This window comes from Arachis hypogaea, chromosome 17, assembly GCF_003086295.3.
Source record: "Arachis hypogaea cultivar Tifrunner chromosome 17, arahy.Tifrunner.gnm2.J5K5, whole genome shotgun sequence".
NCBI lineage: Eukaryota > Viridiplantae > Streptophyta > Magnoliopsida > Fabales > Fabaceae > Arachis > Arachis hypogaea.
The window spans coordinates 54,862,769-54,889,773 of NC_092052.1; positions in this window are offsets into that span (position 1 = coordinate 54,862,769).

Below are 27,005 nucleotides of genomic sequence, written 5' to 3' on the forward strand. Positions count from 1 at the left end.
ATTTCATGAGATTCCACCACTTTAACCTTACCTTATTCTTTATCTTGGATTTAGCATGAGGACATGCTATTGTTTAAGGGTGTGGAGGTTGATAAACCCATATTTTATGATATATTTTGTGCTCAATTTAGGTGATTTATTCAATCCTTCACTCACTTATTCATGTAAATTGCATGGTTTTACTTTCCCTTCCTTATTATGTGATATATGTGAAAAACATATTTCCTATGCTTTAAAAATAATTATTTTAATTACCTTTTATTAGCATTCGATGCCGTGATTTATGTGTTGAGTATTTTCAGATTTCCTGAGGCAGGAATGATTTAAAAGATGGAAAGGAAACATACAAAAATGGAAGGAAAGCACAAAATGGAGTTTTTGAAGAAACTGGCAGCGACGTGAACGCATGGACGACACGGCCGCATGCCCAGCGCGAAAAGGCAGCAACGCAAACGCGTGACTGACGCGGACGCGCGCCTTGATCAGAACGCAGATGACGCGTACACGTGACCAAAGCGAACGCGTGATAAGGAAAACTCCAGATGACGCGACCGCGTGACCTACGCGGACGCGTGACAGACGCCACGTACCAGAAATAGCAGAAAACACTCCCAGCGATTTCTTGAAGCTCTTTTTATCCCAGATCCAAGTACAGAAAGCACAAATTAGAGGTTATAAAGTGGGAGAATGCATCCATTCATGAGGAGGCCTTCAATTATTCACTTTTCATGATTTAGATGTAGTTTTTAGAGAGAGGTTCTCTCCTCTCTCTTAGGTTTTAGGATTAGGATTCCTCTTAAAGGATTTAGGATTTCAACCCTTCAACAGGTTCAATATTTCTTTTACTTTCTATTTTTCTTTTACTTTCAGATATTTTAAATACTCTCATTTAATTACTTATGTTGCCGAAATGGCTTATGAACTCTTTATGTTTAGATTGATTTTCTCTTATTAATACAATGGAGGAATTTCAGATTTATAATTCCTATTTAGCTTTTATATTCTTGACTTTAATTGATTAACTGGAAGCTCTTGAGTTATCAACTTATCGTGATTGATTGTTATGTCGGCTAATTGACTGGAATTCCACTAACTCTAGTCTTTCCTTAGGAGTTGGCTAGGACATGGGAATCTAACTAATTATTTCACTTGACTTTCCCTTGCTTTCGTAAAGGTTAACTAAGTGGGATTAACTTCAATTCTCAAAGGAAGTAACTAGGATAGGACTTCCGAATTTTCATACCTTGCCAAGAGTTTATTTTACAGTTATTTATTTATTTTATTTGTCATTTAAATTACTTATTCCTTACTTTCAAAACCCCCAATTTACAAAACTCATAACCAATAATAAGAACACCTCCCTGCAGTTCCTTGAGAAGACGACCCGAGGTTTAAATACTTTGGTTGTCAATTTTAAAGGGGTTTGTTACTTGTGACAACCAAAACGTTTGTAAGAAAGGATGATTGCTTGGTTTAGAAACTATACTTGCAACAGGAATTTATTCTGAATTCTAAACCATCAGTCATCCACTTCGTCACCGTTGTCGGGTATTGTTCGAGTTTGGACAACTGACGGTTTATTTTGTTGTTTAGATTAGGAAAAATTTATCTTTTTAGTTTAGAGTTACTAAAATTACGTCTTCTATTATTGTTTTTGGTTGAAACGTTTTTTTAAAATCCTTATTTTCTTTTTCAATTTTTTCGAAAATTTTTATAAACTAATAATTGAGTTTTTCTCTTTGAGTTTAGTTTCATATTTTAAGTTTGTTTCAATTGCATGCTTTTATTTTCTTTCAATTTTTTTCAAATTATTAGTGCTCAAAATATAAAAATTTTTAAGTTTGGAGTCCTTTGTGTTTCTGTTTTCTTAAAAATTTTTCAAAAGTTGTTCTTAGCGTTCATTATGATATTGAAAGTTTTCCTGTTTATTTCCTTTGTTTTGATCTAAAAATTTAAGTTTGGTGTCATTTTTTTACTATTTTTCTCTTTCTTCATTGAATTCAAAAATATCTTTTCTCTTTATTTTAATTAAATTTTGAATTTTTCTTTAAAAAAATTTAGATTTTTATTTTAAAACTTTCTATTCTATCTTATCTTAGTTTTGAAATTTCAAAATTCAAAATCTTTTTCAAAAATCATATCCAAAGTTTTTCAAATCTTCTTAATTAAGTAATTATTTTAGTTTTCAAATTTATTTTTATCTTAGTTTTTGAAATTTACATTTTAATTTCTAATTATTTTATTTTATCTTATTATTTTTATTTAATTTTAATTATTCGGTTTGATTCTATTTAAATGAAATAAAAACAAAAATATATTTTATTTGCAATTCATATCAATTCCATTTTATCCATCATGGACCTAAATGGAAATGAACAGTCCAGAAGGACTCTGTGGTCATCTGCTAACCCCATTACTGCTGCATATGGGAGTAGCATCTGTATACCTCCCATCAAAGCAAGCAGTTTTAAGCTAAATCCTCAGCTCATTGTCATGGTGCAGCAAAATTGCCAGTATTCCGGTCTTCCACAGGAAGAACCTACTGAATTTCTGGTGCAGTTCTTGCAAATTACTGACACAGTGCGTGACAAGGAGGTAGATTAGGATGTATACAGGCTGTTACTGTTTCCGTTTGCTGTAAAGGATCAAGCTAAGAGGTGGTTAAATAACCAACCACAGCAAGCATAAGAACATGAAAACAGTTATCAGATAAATTTCTGAATCAATATTTCCCTCCAAAAAGGATGACACAGCTAAGGCTGGACATCCAAGGCTTTAAACAAGAGGATGATGAATCCCTTTATAACGCTTGGGAGAGGTACAGAGGGATGCTAAGGAAATGCCCCTCTGAAATGTTTTCAGAGTGGGTGCAATTAGACATCTTCTACTATGGGCTTACAGAAAAAGCTCAGATATCTCTAGACCACTCTGCTGGTGGATCTATACACATGAGAAAGACTATTGAAGAGGCTCAAGAGCTTATTGATATAGTTGCTAGAAATCAGCATCTGTACATAAGTAATTAGTCCTCCATGAAAGAAGAAGCTGAGGCAGTATCAACTGACTTTAGTCCCCAGGAACAAGTTGCTGAACTCAATCAGCAACTATCTTCTATAACAAGGCAGTTAGCAGAATTTAAGGAGATGCTACAAGAAAACAAAAATGCTAATAAGGATATGGAATTAAAATTGAATCAAACAAAACAGCAGTTATCAAAACAGATAACTGAGGAGTGCCAAGTAGTTTAATTAAGAAGTGGAAAAACATTAAATACCTCAACCCAAAACAGCAGAAAGCCAAGAAAAGAACAGCTGACAGAGGATGAGCAACCTGCTACCCAAAATCCCTCTGAGGATAGTAAGAGCCCATAGAGGAATAAGTCTAGCGTTCAAACGCCAGAAAAGGGTGAAAAATTGGCGTTAAACGCCCAATCCATGTTCAGTTCTAGCATTCAAACACCAAAAAAGGGAAGGAATCTGGCGTTAAACGCCCAATCCATGTCCAGTTTTGGCATTTAAACACCAGTGAGGGATCAGACACCTGTAAGTGCTGATAATAACTCCCTCAAGAAGGCTTCTCAACCTGCCTCTGTAGGAAATAAACCTGCAGCAACTAAGGTTGAAGAATATAAAGCCAAAATGCCTTCTCCTCAGAAACTCCGCCAAGCGAAACAGGATAAACAATTTTCCCGCTTTGCAGACTATCTCAGGACTCTTGAAATAAAGATTCCGTTTGCAGAGGCACTTGAGCAAATACCCTCTTATGCTAAGTTCGTGAAAGAGATCTTAAGTCATAAGAAGGATTGGAGAGAAACAGAAAAAGTTTTTCTCACTAAAGAATGTGGTGCAGTCATCCTAACAAGCTTACCAGAAAAGCTTAAGGATCCCGGAAGCTTTATGATACCATGCACATTAGAGGGTACTTGTACCAAGACAGCTCTATGTGACCTTGGGACAAGTATCAATCTAATCATTGCATCCACTATCAGAAAGCTTGGCTTGACTGATGAGGTCAAACTAACCTGGATATGTCTTCAACTTGCTGATGGCTCCATTAAATATCCATCAGGCATAATTGAAGACATGATAGTCAAGGTTGGGCCATTTGCCTTTCCCACTGACTTTGTATTGCTGGAAATGGAGGAGCACAAGAGTGCAACTCTTATTCTAGGAAGACCTTTCCTAGCAACTGGATGAACCCTCATTGATATCCAAAAAGGGGAAGTGACCTTGAGAGTCAATGAGGATGAGTTCAGGCTGAATGCTGTTGAGGCAATGAAGCATCCAGACACATCAAAAGACTGCATGAGTGTTGATATTATTGACTCCCTGGTAGAGGAGATCAACATGGCTGAGAGTCTCGAATCAGAGCTAGAAGACATCTTTAAAGATGTTCAGCCTGATCTGGAGGAATCAGAGGAAATAAAAGAGCCTCTGAAAATTCTTCAGGAAGAGGAGAAACCTCCTAAACCCGAGCTCAAACCACTACCACCATCCCTGAAATATGCATTTCTGGGAGAAGGTGACACTTTTCCAGTGATCATAAGCTCTGCTTTAAATCCACAGGAAGAGAAAGCACTACTTCAAGTGCTAAGGACACACAAGACAGCTCTTGGGTGGTCCATAAGTGATCTTAAGGGCATTGATAAACCACTATTTTATGGTTTATAATGTGTTTAATTGTGTGGTTTTATCATGATCTTTACCCACTTATTCATATGATTATCATGCATTTATATTTCCTTCCTAAAATTATTACATGATTGAAAACTTGCTTCCTAGAGATTTTTAATTATGTATTTTAATTCTCCTTTATTCCATTCGATGCCGTGATCTGTGTGTTAAGTGTTTCAGGCTTTATAGGGCATAAATGAGTTGGAGATTGGAAAGGAAGCTTGGAAAAATGGAAGGAACACAAGAAATTAAGGAGATGACTAGCGAGAAGTGACGCGGCCGCATGACTCACGCGACCGCGCAGAAGAGAGGAAATCGCAGTGACGCGGCCGCATGGCTCACGCAACCGCGTGGATTGGAATAGCACAAGTGACGCGGAGGCGTGGATGACGCGCCCGCGTGGCAAAGAAAAATGCCGCATGACGCGTCCGCTTGAATGACGCGATCGCGTGACATGTGCGATCTGCATAATCTGCAGAATTCGCTGGGGGCGATTTTGGGCCCTGTTTTGACCCAATTTTCGGCCCAGAAAAGCAGACTAGAGCCAGAGAACATGCAGAAACCAAAAACGACATTCATTCTACACAGTTTTAGTTTTTTAGATCTAGTTTTACTCCTCCTCTAGGTTTTCTCTCTACACATTCATAGTTCTTAGGATTTTTATTTTCTATTGTTCTTTGCATTGGGATATCGAGAAGAGTTATTACCTCATCAAGACTTCGTCATTCTAGTTCGTTTTTTTTACTTGGCTTTACTCTTCCATGTCCTTTAACTTACTCAATTTTACTATTAGATTATTTTAGAATTTATTAATACAAGAGTTACTTTTATTTTTAATTGATTCCTTTGAGTTTTATTTATCATGTCTTTCTTTAATTCCCTTTCCTATGTTATGAGTTCTACATTCACAATGAGCGAGTAGTTCCCTAACTTGATGGAGAGTTGATTGAAAGGAACCCTTGAGCTAGAATACTCAAAAAAGAGATTGTAATTGGGTTTATTGTTGGATGGCTCTCTAGTCACTAACGCCAATACTTCCAAGTAAGCGGATTGGGACTTGTGATTAGAAACATCATTCCAACTTGTTTGACTTTCCCTTATTTAGTAAGGGATAACTAAACAGAACGACCTTCAATTATCAATTAATCTTGAGAGTACTGCATCAAGAATAGGGCTTCCAACTAATCTACTCCCAGTCAAGGCTTTTATTTAAATTACTTAATTTCTCCAATTTAATTTCCTGTTTATTCAACTCAAACTCTTTCTGAAAATATCTGATTAATAAAATAGCACACCTTTTTGCAACTCGTTGGGAGACGACTTGGGATTCATACTCCCAGTATTTTAATTTTAATTTTTGTGACAACCCTTCTAAATTGATAAGCAGATTTCTGGTTGGTTAAGAACTATACTTGCAACGCACAACTTATATCAATTCTTAATTAGCCAATTTCCGCCACGTCAATTTTTGGCGCCGTTGCCGGGGAGTTGCAATAGAGTGCTAAAGTTATTAATTGGATTTTACTTATTTGCATTTTATTTTATCTTGCTACCATGAGCTGCTTGTTTCTTTCGTTAGATGACGCGTTCACTTCCTGATCCAAACTTGCTGGTATTCGATCCTGAGATTGAAAGAACTATTTCACGAATAAGGCAAGCTCGGCGTCGGTTAGTTCTCTCTGAGGGCGGATCTGAAACGTCACTTGAGAAAGAAACCAGCCCCCGTTCTACTGATTTGGTTGATTTACGTGCAGGTAACATGGCAGCAGCTAGGAGAGTTACTATCCAGGAGGCTGGAGCCCCTGATTTTACAATGCAACCATTTCAAGCGCATCACCTAGCGGTGGCTACAGACTTTGAAATAAAGACTGCACTGCTCAATTTGATGCCCAAGTTTCATGGCTTGCCTGCTCAAGAGCCTATCAAGCACCTGAGAGATTTTCAAGCAGCCTGTTCTACTGTCAGGCGTGATGGTGCAGATAAAACTTCAATTTTGTTGAAAGCTTTCCCGTTTTCTCTTGAGGGGAAGGCAAAAGAGTGATACTACACTCAACCAGCAGCAACTGTATCCAACTGGGATACACTGAGACGAGAATTCTTGGAAAAATTCTGTCCAGCTGAAGTTACTGATAAACTGAGGAAAGACATTTCCATGATTGTTTAGGATGAATCTGAGACTCTCTATGAATACTGGGAGTGCTTCAATAATCTTCTGGAAGTATGCCCCCACCATATGATTGACAAGATAGTGTTACTCGGTTACGTCACACAGGGCATGAGGCCCCAAGATAAGACCACATTGGAAAGTGCTAGCAATGGGTCTATGAAAAAGTACAAGACCACTGACGAGGCATGGCAATTGATCAGCAACTTAGCTGAATCTACTCGGAATCACAGGAAGAAACAAGGCCATTCAAAAGCTGTTGCAGAAGTATCCTCTAGCAGAGAGGCTGCTGCTCTAACTCAGAGTATCTGTGAAATGACCAACTTGCTGAAGCAGATGCAATTGAATCAACAACAAGTTCAGCAAGCTCAACCTTCTCCACCACAGCAAAACCAACAGTTAGTCCCACAGAGAGTTTGCAGAATTTGTTCTGATTATAGCCACTATACTGATGAATGTCCGCAGCTCCAGCAGGAAGACAACACCGTGGTAGCCACTCATAACTTCTATGACCGCCACAACCAAGGGTACAATCAAGGTGGCAACTACAACCCTGGATGGCAGGACAATTCTAACCAGAATTGGAGGGACAACAACAACAACAAAGGAGGCAGAGACAATTAGGGAAATCAGAGGTGGAATAATAACAACAACAGGCAGCAGAACCAGAACCAGCCTTACAGAGCACCTCACCTGAGATAGTCCCAAGGACCACAGAATACCCAACAGCAGACCTCTCAAATTACTTATCCTTCCTCATCTTCTAATGATGATTTACACAATCCATTGATCGGAGACAACAGACCATGGAAAATAACATTAATGCCACTCTAAATGGTCTGAACGCTACTCTGCAAGCTCTTGTCTCACAGATTGGATCAATGAATAACTCAAATAACCAGCCTTTGAGCTCCAGTGAAATCCCCTCTCAACCATTACCCAATCCCAAGGGTGGCATTAATGCCATCACCCTGAGGTCTGAAACCACACTACAGGAGAGGAACCAGGAGGAGCCAAACCCACCAGAACACACCTCAGCTGAAGAGGTAGTGGAAATAGAAGATGTTGAAGAGGAAGAAGACATACAGGACATAACTGAAAAAGAAGAAGTTCAACCACAGGAAGAAGCATCAAAAGGCGCAGACACTGCAGAAGACACCACTCCTATTCCATTTCCACAACTTGCAAGGAAGCCCAGGAAGCAGCTAGAACCTGATCCAAAAATGGTAGAGATATTCAAAAAAGTTGAGGTAACTGTTCCTCTATTTGATGTTATTCAACAGGTACCTAAGTATGAAAAGTTTCTAAAAGATTTATGTATACATAAAGACAAAATTAATGAATTAGAAACTATTCCTTTAGGTAGTTCCATATCTGCTTTAATGGGAGGTTTACCTGAAAAGTGTAGTGACCCAGGTCCTTGTATAGTTAATTGTACTATTGGTGGTGTGATAATTTCTAACTGCATGTGTGATTTAGGAGCATGTGTGAGTATAATGCCTTTGTCTATATATGATATTTTGAGGCTCCCTCCCTTAAAAAGGTCGGCAACTCGTTTTGTGTTAGCAGATAAGAGCATTATTACAGTGGTTGGAGTTGCTGAAGATGTATTAGTGGGCATTAAGGGACTCACATTTCCCACTGATTTTTATATTCTGGAGATGCCCCAAAATGACTCAGAGAAACCATCATCAATCCTACTTGGAAGACCTTTCCTGAAGACATCAAAGTTCAAATTGGATGCTTTTTCAGGAACACACTCTTTTGAAATAGATGGCCGATTAGTAAGTTTCAACTTGAATGGAGTTATGAAGCACCCTCCAGAAGATCATTCTATCTTCCAGTGTGACATCATAGATGAAACTGTAGCTGAAGTTCACCAGGAGGAATTAGAGGAGAAGCACACAGGACAAGGTCCAAGTGTGGGGACATTCTCAGAAGGCAATGACAGTGCTTTACCATTGTTACCAGCTCCAGACAACCCAGAGCCTGACCATGATCAGAAGTTAGACTTGAAACCCCTTCCTCCACACCTCAAATATGCTTACCTTGAGGACAAACAATAGTGTCCAGTTATCATTGCAAGGGAACTCACTTCTCAACAAGAAGAGCAGTTACTTAGTATGCTGAGGAAGCATAAGAAGGCAATTGGGTGGAGTTTGGCAGATATAGTAGGCATCAACCCTCAAGTATATGAGCACAGAATATTCTTAGATGAGGGAGCAAGGCCCGTTCGTCAACCCCAAAGAAGACTGAACCCCACTATCTTAGAGGTTGTCAAAAAGGAAGTGACCAGACTACTTGAAGCAGATATCATCTATCCCATCTCAGACAGTGAATGGGTAAGCCCAGTACAAGTAGTGCCAAAGAAGTATGAAGTCACTACAGTGAACAATGAGTGTGGAGAGCTCATAGCAACCAGAGTACAAAATACTTGGAGGGTCTGCATTAACTACAGACGCCTCAACCAAGCAACCCGCAAGGATCACTATCCTCTTCTATTCATTGATCAAATGCTGGATCGCCTGTCAGGTAAATCATATTATTGTTTTCTAGATGGTTACACAGGTTATTTCCAGATTCATATAGCTCCTGAGGATCAGGAAAAGACCACTTTTACATGTCCTTTTGGGACTTATGCTTACAAGAGAATGCCCTTTGGCTTGTGCAATGCACCAGCTACCTTCCAAAGGTGCATGATGAGTCTTTTTTCTGATCTTATTGAGGACTGTATGGAAGTTTTTATGAATGATTTTAGTGTTTATGGTGATTCCTTTAGCCTTTGCTTATATGAATTATCTAGAGTATTAGATAGATGTGTCAGTACAAACCTTGTATTAAATTTTGAAAAATGTCACTTTATGGTTAAACAAGGGATTGTACTAGGACATGTTGTGTCTAATACTGGTATTTCTATAGATCCAGCAAAGGTGGATGTTATTTCTAGTTTATCTTACCCATCTTCTGTGAGGGAAGTCCGCTCGTTCCTTGGCCATGCAGGTTTTTACAGGAGATTCATTAAGAACTTCAGTAAAGTAGCACTTCCCTTATCCTAACTACTGCAGAAGGATATTGAGTTTGAGTTCAGTGAAGATTGCAAACAAGCGTTTGATAAGCTGAAGACTGCCCTAACTCAAGCTCCAATTGTGAGAGGACCAGACTGGAGCCAGCCATTCGAAATAATGTGCGACGCTTCCAACCATGTAGTAGGAGCAGCATTGGCTCAGCGTGAAGGTAAGGACCCTTTTGTTATTGCTTATGCATCTAAAACTCTAGATGCAGCACAATCCAATTACACTACTACTGAGAAAGAGCTTCTTGCTATTGTTTTTGCTCTGGATAAATTCCGAGCCTATTTACCTGGTACAAAGGTAGTAGTGTACTCGGACCACGCAGCTCTAAAGTATCTATTAGCTAAAAAGGAGTCCAAACCAAGGCTTATACGTTGGATACTACTATTACAAGAATTTGATTTAGAAATTAAGGATAGGAGTGGTAACCAGAATTTAGTGGCAGACCACTTGAGTCGCCTTGAGCACATTTCAGATGACCCCACTCCTATAGCTGATAATTTCCAATTTGATAACTTGCAAGCAGTATCTGAGGTAGTCCCCTGGTATGCACTTGTAGCTAATTATCTAGGTAGCCGCACCTTTCCTCCAAACTTTTCTAAGCATCAAAGAGACAAGCTGAAAAGCGCATCTAAATATTATATATGGGATGACCCATATTTATGGAGATATGGCACTGACCAGGTAATTAGACGGTGTGTGCCTCAATCAGAATTCCAGTCCATCTTAGAGGCCTATCACTCATCTGAGAGTGGAGGACATTTTGGCCCTCAAAGAACAGCTAGAAAAATCTTAGACTGTGGATTCTAGTGGCCTACACTTTTTAGAGACGCCATTGAATTTTGTAGATCTTGTTTCCCATGCCAAAAATTTGGTAATATATCCAGGAGGGATGAGATGCCTCAACAAATTATGCTTTTCTGTGAAATTTTTGACGTTTGGGGCATTGACTTCATGGGTCCATTTCCAAATTCTAATGGTTATTTCTATATATTATTAGCTGTGGATTATGTTTCCAAATGGGTGGAAGCAATTCCTACCCACACTGATGATGCTAAAACTGTTGTTTCCTTTGTGAGAAACCACATTATTTGTCGCTTTGGATCACCACGAGCAATCGTGAGCGATCAAGGCACCCATTTTTGTAACAGGAGACTAACAGGATTAATGAAGAAGCATGGAATAATTCATAAGGTTGCAACAGCCTAGCATCCTCAGACTAATGGGCAAGCCGAGGTGTCAAACAGAGAGATAAAGCGTATCTTGTAGAAGATAGTCAAACCTCATAGAAGAGATTGGAGCACCAGGCTACAAGATGCACTTTGGGCGTACAGAACCGCATACAAAACACCCATTGGGATGAGTCCTTTCCACTTAGTCTATGGAAAAGCTTGTCATCTCCCTGTTGAAGTCGAGTACAAAGCCTTTTGGGCAGTAAAGGAGTGCAACATGGGAATTGAGGAAGTCGGAGCTGAAAGGAAATTGCAACTACAAGAATTGGAAAGCCTTCGCCTAGAAGCTTATGAGAACTCCAGACTATACAAGGAGAAGATGAAGGCTGTGCATGATCAGCACATTAAGAGAAAAGAGTTCCAACCTGGGGACTTAGTCCTCCTTTACAATTCTCGACTGAGACTCATGCCAGGCAAGTTGAGATTAAGTTGGGATGGTCCATACAGAGTAGAGAAGGCCGAGCAGTACGGAGTATATCACCTAAGCCATCCTTCAAGCTCTGAACTTAACAAAGTTAATGGACATCGTTTAAAGCTGTACCATAGAGAGAGGATGCAGAAAAACAAGGAGCTCGAGATCTTCCTCTTGAAAGATCCTCACATAGCCAAAGATTGAGCTAATGGAGCGTCCAACTTACGGACGTTAAAGCAAAGTGCTAGGTGGGAGACAACCCACCATGGTATGATCGTTATTTTCTTTATTTTTAGTTTTTCTATTTAATAACTCTTCTCTTTATTAGTACATTTCATGCATTTGCATTTACATACTTTTATTTAAAAAAAAAAGGGTTACGCGACGCGACCGCATCATTGACGCGTCCGCGTCGCAAGGAGATGGGAGAAAATAAAAACAAACAAAGAGTCACGCAGGAGCGTGGCTGGAAGCGTGCCAATGGCACAAATTGTCCCACGTGACCGCGTCGCCGACGCGTGCGCGTCACATGGGAACATTGGCCTCCCACGCGACCGCGTGCCCTAGAGTTCGATGTCAAAAGGGTGCACGACCGAAAGTTGTGCTAGAGTGGTGCTGGATTGGTGTTGAATGCATAATCCTTTCCACGCGGCCGCGTGACCGACGTGACCACGTCACATCCCAATAATTGACCACCCACGCGATCGCATGCCCCATGCGATCGCGTCACCCAATAATTGGCAATTAATGATTTCGAACAGAGATTTGTGCGAGTGCGAGGCTGCCCTCGCGCCAGTGGCATATAACGGGTCACGCGACCGCGTGACCAACGCGACCGCGTCAATCAGTATCAGTGCAAGTCGCGCGACCACGTGCCCCACGCGACCGTGTCGCTTGCGCCGCACAGTTTTCCTTATTTGCCAACTATCTTATCTTTTTCTCCCCAAATCCTATTTTCTCTTTTCCCTCCTTATTTCTTCCTCCCTTCTTCCTTCTTCCTTCTTCTTTTTTTCTCACTTTTTACACACTCTCTCTCTCTCTCACCCCCATTAACAAGGTTTTCTTTTTTCTTCTCTCCTTAATTTTCTATTTTTCTTCTTATTTTTCTATGTTATCTTCTTTTTTTTTTTTTTACATTCATTATTCATATTTTCTTCCTTTTTACTTGTTGTTAGAAATTTATTTGAGTCATTATTTCTCATTATATGCTTGTGGATTGTTCTAAATTTGTTTGGCAATTATATATTACTTTTTAAAGGGTTGCTTGCATGTTCAATTTAATACTTTCCATACATGATTTCACCATGCATGCTATGTGTTTATGAAAAAGCCCATATGGCATTTTGCACTTTTCTACGTTATTCTACTCTACTATTAAATGCCCATTTTTCACAAAATTCCTTTTATATTTTATTCGTTATAAATAATTGTCAATACAAACGTGATGGTTTGTTACGAGTGATGCTTGATCTATGCTACTCATGCCTTTGCCAGCATGCCAATAAACACCTTGCATTCACTTGTCATCATATGCACTAACTATTTTCCATTGATGACTTTTCACATGTAGTCATGACCATGTGTTAACATCATTTACCTTTTACTGTGCATTGATAACCACCCTTTTCCGTTATCTTCCTTGCTCTATCTCTTTGAATTTAATTTACTTTCTCTCCCCTTTTTCAGAATGGCCACCAAGAAAGGAAAAGAGAATGCTACTCCCAAATCTACAGCAAGAAGAGGAACAAAAAGAGCATTAGTAGCAGAACCCTCTTCAACTGCGGTTGAACCCTCAACAAAGAGACTTAAGAGGATTATAAAGGTTGATGATAAAGAAAAAGCCTTCCCAGCAAAGGACACTGCAAGATTTCCCAATCGCTACTGTGAGCAGATGTTTTCCAACCTGGCAGAAAGGAGCTACAACAACGAATACCTTCTTCTCCTCCCAAACCATATTGCTACCTTTGTTGAGCCGCAAATTGCACAAAGACAATGGGGTTTCCTACAGAGACAGTCGAGGCAGGTCAATCTTTCTTGGGTAGTCGAGTTCTACTCCAACTTCCACCTACCAATCCTGCAGTCTGTCTTTGCCCGTCAGAAGCAAGTCCCCATTACAGAAGAGGCCATTCAAAAAGCTCTAGGTCTTCCCCCTATTCCAGAAGGTTTGGACGCCTTTTAAGAAGCTGCACTGAAGTGCCAGATGTACCAATTTGACTGGGACGCCGTTCTCAGAGTTATCGCACTACCTGGCAGCCGATGGATCTACGAATACCATCGTACCCGCCCTAAGGGAATTTTGGCTTCAGTACTTACCTTGGAGGCTCGCGTATGGGCACAGATCATGTCCCATTACGTCTTTCCAAGCACTCACGAGTCCTCCTTCACTGCGGACATGGCCGTTCTACTATGGTGCATCCTTATAGACCAGCCTCTGAACCTCCCAAGACACATCCGGAATGCCATGGGACACGTACAAATTGCGGGCAACTTACCTTTCCCCGCCTTGGTCTCAGATCTCATCTCAGCAGCCAGAGTCTCCATCAGAGCTGGGGACACCAAAGCCATACTTCCATGGGATGATCAATATGTCCCTAATGGGAAATATATCAGACCCTCAGCAGCCACTACAAGCTAGCCCACTGAACCAGCTCAGGACATTCCTCCTTCTGTACCACAAGCACCTACCACAGACCAACTGCTCCATCAGATACTTCAAAGGTTGGATCGGCAGGAATACAAAGCTAAGATGAGAGAGCGCCATAACAAGCGCCGATTCACATACCTCAAGGAGCTGATTATGGGAAAATTCAAGGACTCAGACACCCCAGACTCCACTTTCTTTACCAGCACAGGGAACCATGATGGTCCCGACTGCGGAGATACTGCTACCAGCCCACCCCTGTTCCTAACAGATGTCACCGAGGACGGTGCAAAGCCTTAAGTGTGGGGAGGTCGGTTAGTACCTGACTTCCAAAGGTAATTTCTCTTCCCTAAACACCAATAAATTAGGATATTTAGTTAGTTTTTCTTTTATAGAATAGGATAAATTGCATAGTAATAGATTAGTTGCATGCATGTTCTACTTGATTGAAAAGGCAATAAGTTTCTTCTAAGACTCTATTTTTGGAACAAAATTTCACTAATTTTAATTAAATTTTTATGATTAATTTTGCCTGAAGTTGTACTTGGAACATGATTTTTGAGCTAAAGAACACACAACCTGTGAGATTTGAGCCTTTATGCGTGGCTACATTATTTAACCATAATTATTTTATTCTTGTGTGTTTACTTCTCTATGATTGTAATCTATATTTTGTTTCATCCTATATGTACAATATTTATTATATTTATATGTTTGCATATGATTGAGGCCATTAATTGTTTAGCTTACTTATCCAAATTAAGCCTACCCTTTCAATTACCTTTGTTAGCCACTTTGAGCCTTTAAATCCCATTTGTTCTATATTTTACCACATTACTAGCCTTAAGCGGAAAAACAATTATATATCCCAAACTGAATCTTTGGTTAGCTTAAGATAGAATTGTGTGTGCTAATTAAGTATGGGAAATTGTGGGAACAAAAGATAATAAGGGAATGTGTCATGATAATATAATGGGAATTTGGATACCTACTCATGTGAAACTATAAGAATTAAAAATCTATATGCATTGATAAGCTATGTTTATTTTTATGCTTATATAAAAAAAATATTCAATAAATAAATAAGGGGACAAAATTACCCCAACGTTAAGTTAAGAATTCAAAGGTCAATGCATGTATGATAAAATTAAAATAAATGTTGATACATGAGTATAGAATGTGAAAGAGAAATTCTGGGTAGCTAGGTATGAATTCTAAAGTTATATAGAATATATATATATAGGTTATGTTAAAGCTTGGGTTAATTAAAGATTCAGTTTATAAGCTTACTTAGCCATATATGTATCCTTACCATTACCTTGGCCCCATTACAACCTTGAAAAGACCTTATGATGTTTGCATTGGTATATCAAATGTTGTTGATTGATTAGGAGAAGAACAAAAATTAGAAAGCATGATTAGAGAAGGATAGAGTGATTGCCCTATACACTAGAGAGATTAAAGCGTACATACATCATCAGTGAGGGTTCAATGCTTAAAATTCTATATTCCCTGCTTTCATGAGCTGCCTTCTTGCATTTTTATCTGTTCTTACTGCATGAGAATTGAATTAGTGAAATTTGATTTGTAATTGTTTTGAAGAGCTTATTTATTATTGATCAAGTGGACAAAAATCATATAGTTGCATTCATATATATATAGGTTGCACTGCATTGCATGAGTTTTACATATTCCTACTCATTTATTTTATCTCCTTCAACTAAGCATGAGGACATGCTAATGTTTAAGTGTAGGGAGGTTGATAAACCACTATTTTATGGTTTATAATGTGTTTAATTGTGTGGTTTTATCATGATCTTTACCCACTTATTCATATGATTAGCATGCATTTATATTTCCTTCCTAAAATTATTACATGATTGAAAACTTGCTTCCTAGAGATTTTTAATTATGTATTTTAATTCTCCTTTATTCCATTCGATGCTGTGATCTGTGTGTTAAGTGTTTCAGGCTTTATAGGGCATGAATGAGTTGGAGATTGGAAAGGAAGCTTGCAAAAATGGAAGCAACACAAGAAATTAAGGAGATGACCAGCGAGAAGTGACGCGGCCGCATGGCTCACGCGACCGCGCGGATAGGAATAGCACAAGTGATGCGGAAGCGTGGACGACGCGCCCGCATGGCAAAGCAAAACGCTGCATGACGTGTCCACATGAATGACGTGATCGCATGACATACGTGATCTGCATAATCTGCAGAATTCACTGGGGGCGATTTTAGGCCCTGTTTTGACCCAGTTTTTGGCCCAGAAAAGCAGACTAGAGCCAGAGAACATGCAGAAACCAAAAACGACATTCATTCTACACAATTTTAGTTTTTTAGATATAGTTATACTCCTACTCTAGGTTTTCTCTCTACACATTCATAGTTCTTAGGATTTTTATTTTCTATTGTTCTTTGCATTGGGATATCGAGAAGAGTTATTACCTCATCAAGACTTCGTCATTCTAGTTCGTTTTTTTTTACTTGGCTTTACTCTTCCATGTCCTTTAACTTACTCAATTTTACTATTAGATTATTTTAGAATTTATTAATACAAGAGTTACTTTTATTTTTAATTGATTCCTTTGAGTTTTATTTATCATGTCTTTCTTTAATTCCCTTTCCTATGTTATGAGTTCTACATTCACAATGAGCGAGTAGTTCCCTAACTTGATGGGGAGTTGATTGAAAGGAACCCTTGAGCTAGAATACTCAAAAAAGAGATTGTAATTGGGTTTATTGTTGGATGGCTCTCTAGTCACTAACGCCAATACTTCCAAGTAAGCGGATTAGGACTTGTGATTAGAAACATCATTCTAACTTGTTTGACTTTCCCTTATTTAGTAAAGGATAACTAAACAGAACGACCTTCAATTATCAATTAATCTTGAGAGTACTGCATCAAGAATAGGGCTTCCAACTAATCTACTCCCAGTCAAGGCTTTTATTTAAATTACTTAATTTCTCCAATTTAATTTCCTGTTTATTCAACTCAAACTCTTTCTGAAAATATCTGATTAATAAAATAGCACACCTTTTTGCAACTCGTTGGGAGACGACTTGGGATTCATACTCCCAGTATTTTAATTTTAATTTTTGTGACAACCCTTCTAAATTGATAAGCAGATTTCTGGTTGGTTAAGAACTATACTTGCAACGTACAACTTATATCAATTCTTAATTAGCCAATTTCCGCCACGTCAGGCATCAGCCCAACAAGATGTATGCACAAGATCCTATTGGAGGATGATGCTAAGCCAGTGGTTCAACCACAGAGGCGACTAAATCCAGCCATGAAGGAGGTGGTGCAGAAAGAGGTCACCAAGTTACTGGAGGCTGAGATTATTTATCCTATTTCTGATAGCCCCTGGGTGAGCCCCGTCCAAGTTATCCCCAAGAAGGGAGACATGACAGTGGTTCATAATGAAAAAAATGAACTGGTTCCTACAAGAACAGTTACAGGGTGGCATATGTGTATTGATTACAGAAGGCTCAATACAGCCACCAGGAAGGATCACTTTCCTTTACCATTCATAGACCAGATGCTAGAAAGACTAGCAGGTCATGAATATTACTGCTTTTTGGATGGCTATTCAGGTTACAACCAAATTACAGTAGATCCTCAGGACCAAGAGAAAACAGCATTCACATGCCCTTCTGGAGTGTTTGCCTATAGAAGGATGCCTTTTGGTCTGTGCAATGCACCTGCAACCTTTCAGAGGTGCATGCTCTCTATCTTCTCTAATATGGTAGAGAAATTTCTGGAAGTCTTCATGGATGACTTTTCAATATTTGAAGACTCATTCAGCTCCTGTCTTGACCATTTAGCACTTGTTCTGAAAAGATGCCAAGAGACCAACCTAGTTTTAAACTGGGAAAAATGTCACTTTATGGTGACTGAAGGGATTGTCCTTGGGCATAAAATTTCAAACAAGGGAATAGAGGTGGATCAAGCTAAAGTTGAAGTAATTGAAAAATTACAACCACCTGCTAATGTTAAGGCAATCAGAAGCTTTCTGGGGCATGCAGGATTCTATAGGAGGTTTATAAAGGTTTTTTCAAAAATTGCAAATCCTCTGAGCAATTTGCTAGCTGCTGAAACGCCATTTATGTTTGACACAAAGTGTCTGCAGGTATTTGAAACTCTGAAAGCTAAGCTGGTCACAGCACCAGTTATTTCTGCACCAGACTGGACATTACCATTCGAACTAATGTGTGATGCCAGTGACCATGCCATTGGTGCAGTATTGAGACAGAGGCATAACAAGCTTCTTCATGTCATTTATTATGCTAGCCATGTTTTAAATGATGCCCAGAAAAATTACACAACCACAAAAAAAGAATTGCTTGCAGTGGTTTACGCCATTGACAAGTTTAGATCATATTTAGTAGGATCAAAAGTGATTATGTACACTGACCATGCTGCTCTTAAATATCTACTCACAAAGCAGGATTCAAAACCCAGGCTTATAAGATGGGTGTTGCTTCTGTAAGAGTTTGATATAGAAATAAGAGACAAAAAAGGGACAAAGAACCAAGTGGCTGATCATCTGTCCCGGATAGAACCAGTAGAAGGGGCATCTTTTCCCTCTATTGAGATCTCTGAAACCTTTCCGGATGAGTAATTGTTTGCCATTCAGGAAACACTATGGTTTACAGACATTGCAAACTATAAAGCTGCAAGATTCATACCCAAGGAGTACAGCAGGCAACAAATAAAAAAATTAATTACTGATGCAAAGTACTACTTGTGGGATGAACCATATCTCTTTAAGAGATGTGCAGATGGAATAATCCGTAGGTGTGTGCCTAGAGAAGAAACACAGAAGATCCTATGGCATTGTCATGGATCACAATATGGAGGACATTTTGGAGGTGAGCGAACAGCCACAAAAGTCCTCCAATGTGGCTTCTACTGGCCTACTCTCTATAAAGACTCCCGAGAGTTTATGCGTAACTGTGACAGCTGCCAGAGAACTGGTAATCTACCTCATGGTTATGCCATGCCTCAGTAGGGGATCTTAGAGATTGAGCTGTTTGACGTATGGGGTATTGACTTCATGTGGCCTTTCCCACCATCATACTCAAACACTTATATTCTGGTGGCAGTCGACTATGTATCCAAATGGGTAGAGGCCATTGCAACACCCACTAATGATACTAAGACAATGCTGAAGTTTCTCCAAAAACGTATCTTCAGTAGGTTTGGTGTCCCTAGATCACTAATCAGTGATGGGGCACTCACTTCTGCAATAAACAGCTTTACTCTGCTATGGTCCGATATAGAATTAACTGCAAAGTAGCAACTCCATATCATCCACAAACAAATGGACAGGCTGAAGTCTCTAATAGAGAATTAAAAAGAATCCTAGAACGGATTTTAAGTATCCGTAGAAGGGATTGGGCAAGAAGCTTGGATGAGGCTTTGTGGGCATACAGAACAGCATTCAAGACTCCTATAGGGACATCTCCATACCAGCTTGTGTATGGTAAGGCTTGTCATTTACCCGTGGAACTGGAGCATAAGGCCTATTGGGCAACCAGATTCCTAAACTTTGATTATAGCTTGATTATACATCTCTTAGACGGCTAATCCACGACTTCGTTGGGGACTTATCGAGACACCAGTTCAGCCGAGGTATGGGGAGATTAGAGTCTTTGTGGTAGAGGTTAGAACCAAAGGCGCAGAATTCGCTGATCTGAAAGATTCGACCTTATTCATGGCATTTTGAGTAGGATCACTAAGGGGAATGAACTGTAGGAGCTTCACCCTCAATCAGAATGGATCTATACTAACCCTGGAGTTCAGATCTGGAGTAGCATTGGCAACCTCTCAACCGGCGTTGATCACATACAGCCTGCCATAGAAGAAATTACTCACAGTTGAGGAAGTTAGTAAGACCGGATTAATCCAGAAGAATAAAGCATCTCCAAGCCTTAACCATCTTCTTATCATTGTAAACATATCAACCTAGTTAAGTTCTCTTTATTTTCTTTTTATGCGTTTAAACAAATCCAACAACTCTTCTATTCGCCTGACTAAGATCTACAAGATAACCATAGCTTGCTTCAAACAATAATCCTTGTGGGATCGACCCTGACTCCCTCAGGTATTACTTGGACGATGATGCGCCTCAAGAGACTATGTTGGTATAGAATTTATCAATAAAATCCCGTTGCAAGTATAGCTCTTCCCTAGAACAATCCTCGAGTATCAAATTTAGAAGGAATTTGGTTGGCACAAGTTCAACCCAATAAAAGTAACCGAAGTATTCAAACATAGGATTGTCTCACAAAGAATGGGCAAACATGTGCTTCAACATTGGTTAGAAATCCGGGGCTGCAAGTCATGAGCAAGAAATTAAACTAGGAATCTTAACAAGCAAGTAATCTTGGAATGCAAGAAACTAATGCAAACAATTAGAACAAAATATGAATAATTCCAAACTCATCAATTAACATCCAATGTAATTCTATTCTAACTAAACAAGTAACTATAACTAAGACAAAGCAATCAAGATTTTTGGGTTTTCAAATATGAATGATAAAAGCAACTCTTGGCTAGGTATGGAAATTGAGGTCACTATCCTTGTCTAATAACCATATCTTGACAATTATGAGGAACCAAACTCATTAAGTCTACTTCTATACTTGAAGTATGTTAAATGGTTTGGTCAACATCAACCCATAAGGTCCAACCTCACTACTAATTAACCTAGTAGTAGGCTAGTTTTAATGGCTATCAAATTTACCACTAAGGGTTCCCAAATCATCAAATTCATTAGACCCAATGACTCAAGCTTACCCAATTCCCTTAGCCTAGGCCAAGAGTAAAGAGAACTACTCCATAATCAAAGGAAACATTTCATTAAACACATGGTAAGCATCAATAAAAGATCTAATTAAATTGTAATTAAATTGAAACTAACAAGTACCCACTAACAATTATCAACATATAATCATTCAAACAATACAATTGATCATGGAAATCATCAATGCAACAATAACAAATCAAGATCTACAAGATTCATGGAATGGGTGTAAAATGACAAACAACAAGGAAACATAAAACTAACACAAGATCTAAGCAAAATTATACTAGAGAATTCAAATTAAACAATTAAAACTAGTAATCAACAAGATCCAATTCAGAATTCAACAAGGGAAGATCAAATTAAAGCTAGATCTAGAGAGGAACAAAGGTTTCTCTCTCTAGAAGAACAAAGAGGGTGAATCCCTCTATGAAGCTTGGGAGAGATACAAGCAACTTATCAGAAGATGTCCTCCCAATATTATCTCAAACTGGACCACACTAGAGATCTTCTATGATTGCCTTTCTGAGATATCCAAGATGTCACTGGATAACTCTGCTGGTGGATCACTCCACTGGAAGAAAATGCCTGAAGAGGCAAGAGAACTCATTGACATGGTTTCAAACAACCAGTTTATGTACACTTCTGAAAGAAACCCTGTAAGTAATGGGATACTTCAGAAGAAAGGAGTTCTTAAAATTGACACTCTGAATGCCATGTTGGCTCAGAACAAGATCTTGACCCAGCAGGTCAATATGATCTCTCAGTATTTGACTGGAATGCAAGCTGCATCTGGCAGCACTCAAGAAGCTTCTTCTAAAGTAGAAGCTTATGATCATGAGCAACACTGGAAGAGGTGAATTACATGGGAGCCTATGAAAATACCTACAATCCCTCATGGAGGAATCATCCTAACCTTTAATGGAAGGATCAACAGAAGCCTCAGCAAGGCTTCAACAATAATTAAGGTGGAAGAACCCAGAATAGGTTCAACAACAGACCACCATTTCCATCTTCTCAAGGGAATATGGAGACTCCTAAGCAGAGCCTTTCTAACTTAGTTACTATAGTCTCCAACCTCTCTAAGACCACTCATAGTTTCATAACTGAAACAAGGTCCTCCATCAGAAATTTAGAGGTACAAGTTGGTCAGCTAAGCAAGAAGATCCCTAAGACTTCTCCTAACACTCTTCCTAGTAACACTGAAGTGAACACAAGAGAAAAGTGCAAGGCTATCACCACTGAGGCTGAGGCTGAATCTAGAGAGAATTGGATGGCATTGAATGCAGTGAGGAAGACCTCACTGGGCATTCAATGCCCAAACAAATAGTAAAGCTGGCGTTGAACGCCAATGAGGAAGCCCTCACTGGGTGTCCTCACTGCATTCAACGCCCAAACAAATAGTAAAGCTGGCATTGAACGCCAGTGAGGAAGCCCTCACTGGGTGTTCAACGCCCAAACTAGCAGGGATTCTGGCATTGAACACCGAGAAGGAGGTCCTTCCTGCGCGTTCAACGCCCAACTTGGCCAGAGAAGGGGTGCATGATGGGCGTTCAACGCCCAAAGAACCATCAGAACTGGCGTTGAACACCAGTGATGGCATACCTACTGAAGCAATTCCTATCCAGGACTTAAAGGAAGCCAAGGCTCATGTAGAGACCATAAAGGTTTCCTTGCATGCACTCCTACAGTACATGAGTTCTGATGGATACTCATCCTCTAAAGAGGATGTGGACACTAGGAAAGAGCAAGTTGCTCTGTACCTAGGAGCTCTCATGAAGCTAAATGCCAAGATATTTGGTACAAAACCATTAGAGGAAGAACATCCAGTTCTTACCAAAGAACTAAATGCTTTGGTTCAACAGAGATTACCTCAGAAGCTTCCGGATCCGGGACGCTTCCTAATTTCCTGCATCATAGGCACCATGACTTTTGAGAAGGCTCTGTGTGACCTAGGGTCAAGTATAATCTTCATGCCACTCTCTGTAATGGAGAAGCTGGGAATCTTTGAGGTACAAGCTGCAAACATCTTATTAGAGATGGCAGACAAGTCCATGAAGAGGCCATATGGCTTAGTAGAGGATGTCTTGGTGAAGGTTGAAGACCACTACATCCCTGCAAACTTCATAGTCTTAGATATTGGAGAGGATGAGGATGAATCTGTCATTCTTGGAAGACCTTTCTTATACACTGCAAATGCCATGATTAATGTGGCAAAGGGAGAAATGGTCTTCCAAATAGGGGAAGACTATATCTTGTTCAAGATTCCCGAACCTAACTCCCTACCTAAAAGAGAGATAACTATGCAACACTTAGTGTTCCAACCATCTCTTTCAGTGCTGAGCTATACTAAGCCCCCAAACATTAATTCTAAGTTTGGTGTTGGGCAGCCATTTACAAGCATTGAGAACAAAGGTACTAGAAGGCCTCTCACCTAGTATGAGAATTGTCTTCACTAAGAAACCAGTCATACCACATACAGTGAGTCGTGTCCTGTCCCTAGATCATGTGGAGCTCATTCATGAGAAGACAAGTAGAAAGTTCACTGTAAGGGGCAAAATTTTGAGCCCATACTCACCTCCGTAAGGAGCTAACCGTCAAGCTAATGACGTTAAAGAAGCGCTTGTTGGGAGGCAACCCAACCCTAATTAGTTATTTTTATTTCTTTTAATTTTTTTTCTTAAGTTATTTCTTTAGGTTCATGATCATGTGCAACAGTCAGAACAGAGATAGAAAGGTTCAGCAATGAAAACAGAACACTCTGGATGGAGTGTCTAATTGGCGTTGAACGCCAGCCAGGGAGCACTGGCTGCGCGTTCAACGCCAATAATGGCAACCTTATTGGCGTTGAACGCCAGCCATGGGCAAGTGCTGGGCATTCAAACGCCCATGCAGAGGGCAAGGATTCTGAATTCCCTAGCCTCTCAGGACCAGTGGGTCCCACAACATCTTTACCTACCCCACTTCTTCCCCCTTCTTTTTTACACTTCCCCATAAACTCTTCCTTATAAACCCTAGCACAATCACATCCATATCACTTCCCCAAAACCATCATAAATCCTACCAACCCCCACCCACTTCAAAATCAAATTTTACTTCCATTTAACCCACCCATGATCGAACCCTAACCCTAGCCAACTCCTATAAATACCCCTCATTCTAACCCTTCATACACACACCATTCATACACATAAAGCCCCATTGGCCGAATCCCCTCGCTCCCTCTATCTTCTTCTATTTTCTTTATCTTCTACCCTATTATTCTATTTTATTTATTTTTGCTCGAGGACGAGCAAAGCTTTTAAGTTTGGTGTAGGAAAAGCATTGCTTTTTGCTTTCCATTACCACTTATGGCACCCAAGGTTGGAGAATCCTATAGAAAGAAGAAAGGAAAGGCTATAGCTGCCACCTCCAAATCTTGGGAGATGGAGAGATTCATCACCAAAGCCCATCAAGACCACTTCTATAAAGTAGTGGCAAAAAAAAAAAGTGATCCCTAATAAGCGGATAATTTATACCCTTTTTGGAATTATTTTTACATAGTTTTAGTATGTTTTAGTTACTTTTTATTATATTTTTAATAGTTTTTATTCAAAAATCACATTTCTGGACTTTACTATGAGTTTGTATGTTTTTCTATAATTTCAGGTATTTTCTAGCAGAAATTGAGGGACCTGAACAAAAATCTGATTCAGAGGCTGAAAAAAGACTGCAGATGCTGTTGGATTCTGACCCTCCTGCACTCGAAATAGATTTTCTCGAGCTACAGAAGTCAAATTGGCGCGCTCTTAGTTGCGTTTGAAAGTAGACATTCTGGGCTTTCCAGAAATATATAATAGTCCATACTTTTCCCGAGATTTGATGGCCCAAACTAGCGTTCAAAGTCAGTCTAAAAATTCTGGCGTAAAACGCCCAAACTGGCACCAGAATTGGAGTTAAACGCCCAAACTGGCACCAAAGCTAGCGTTTAACTCCAGGAATAGCCTAAGCACGAAAAAGCTTCAATGCTCAGCCCAAGCACATACCAAGTGGCCCCCAGAAGTGGATTTCTGCACTATCTGCACTTAGTTACTCATTTTCTGTAACCCTAGGTTACTAGTCTAGTAAAAAACTACTTTTAGAGATTCATTCAGTACCTTATGACATTTTTACACTTCACATTGTATTTCTGACGGCATGAGTCTCTAAACCCCATGGTTGAGGGTGAGGACCTCTGCTGTGTTTCAATGGATTAATGCAATTACTACTGTTTTCTATTCAATCACGCTTGATTCTATTCTAAGATACTCATTCGTACTTCAATCTGGAGAAGATGATGATCCGTGACACTCATCATTATTCTCAATTCTATGAATGTGTGCCTGACAACCACTCCCGTTCTATCTTAGCTCAACGTAGTCATTGGGCGACAGCTTGAGTGTGTATCTCTTGGGTCTCTGATCCATGAGATCAGAACCTTCGTGGTAGAGGCTAGAACCAATTGACAGGATTCCTGAGATCCGGAAAGTCTAAACCTTGTCTGTGGTATTCCAAGTAGGATCTGGAAGGGGATGACTGTGACGAGCTTCAAACCTGTGAATGTTGGGTGCAGTGACAGTGTGCAAAAGGACAAGGTCCTATTCTAACGCTAGTGGGAACCGACAGATGATTAGCCGTGCGGTAACAGCGCATATGGATTTGTTTTCATCTGAGAGGATCCCAGCCTGCCATGGAAGGAAGCCATGCGTGTTTGGAGAAGAAGACAATAGGAAAGTAGAGATTCAGATGACAGAGCATCTCCGGAACCTCAACCTGCTTCTCATTATTGAATCACAAGTACTGTTTATTTCATGTTATTTATTTTCATAAATATAACCACTATTATCATTAATCTCCTGACTAAGATCTACAAAAGAACCATAGCTTGCTTCAAGCCGACAATCTCTGTTGGATCGACCCTTATTCACGTAAGGCATTACTTGGACGACCCAGTGCACTTGCTGGTTAGTTGTGTAGAGTTGTGAAAAGTATAATCACAATTTCGTGCACCAAGTTTTTGGCATCGTTGCCAGGGATTGTTCGAGTTTGGATAACTGACGGTTTATTTTGTTGCTTAGATTAGGAAAATTTTTTTCTTTTTGGTTTAGAGTCACTAAAATTGCGTCTTCTATTATTGTTTTTGGTTAAAATTTTAAAATCCTTATTTTCTTTTTCTAAAATTTTTCAAAATTTTTTTATAAACTAATAATTGAGTTTTTCTGTTTGAGTTTAGTTTCATGCTTTAAGTTTGGTGTCAATTGCATGTTCTAATTTCTCTTTAATTTTCGAAAATATATGCATTGTGTTCTTCATTGATCTTCAAGCTATTCTTGTTTATTTTCCTTGTTTGATCTCTAGTTTTTCTTATTTTGTGTTTTTCCTTGTTTTTCTTGTGTATTTTCGAATTATTAGTGTCCAAATTATAAAAAATTTTAAGTTTGGTGTCCTTTGTGTTTTTATTTTCTTAAAGATTTCTAAAATTTGTCCTTGCTGTTCATCTTGATCTTCAAAGTGTTCTTGGTGTTCATCTTGACATTCAAAGCTTTCTTGTTTGTTTTCTTTGTTTTGATCTAAAAATTCTAATTTTGGTGTCATTTTATTGTTTTTCTCTTTCCTCATTAAATTCAAAAAAAAATATCTTTTCTCTTTATTTTAAGTTAATTTTCGAAATTTACATAAGAATTTCAAATTTTTATTTCAAAATTTCTATTTTATCTTATCTTAGTTTTAAAAATTTCAAAATTCAAATGTTTTTCAAAAAAAAATCATATCTTTTTCAAAATCTTATCTTATCTTATTTCAAATTTCAAATTTCAACTTCCAAAATTCAAAATTCAAATTTCAAAATTCAAAATTTCAAATTTCAAATTTCAAATTTTAAAATTTAAAATTCAAAATTTAATTTTCAATTTTAAAATTTAAATTTCAAAACTTTTTAATTTAAATTCCTTATCTTCTCTTACCTAACTTATCTTATCT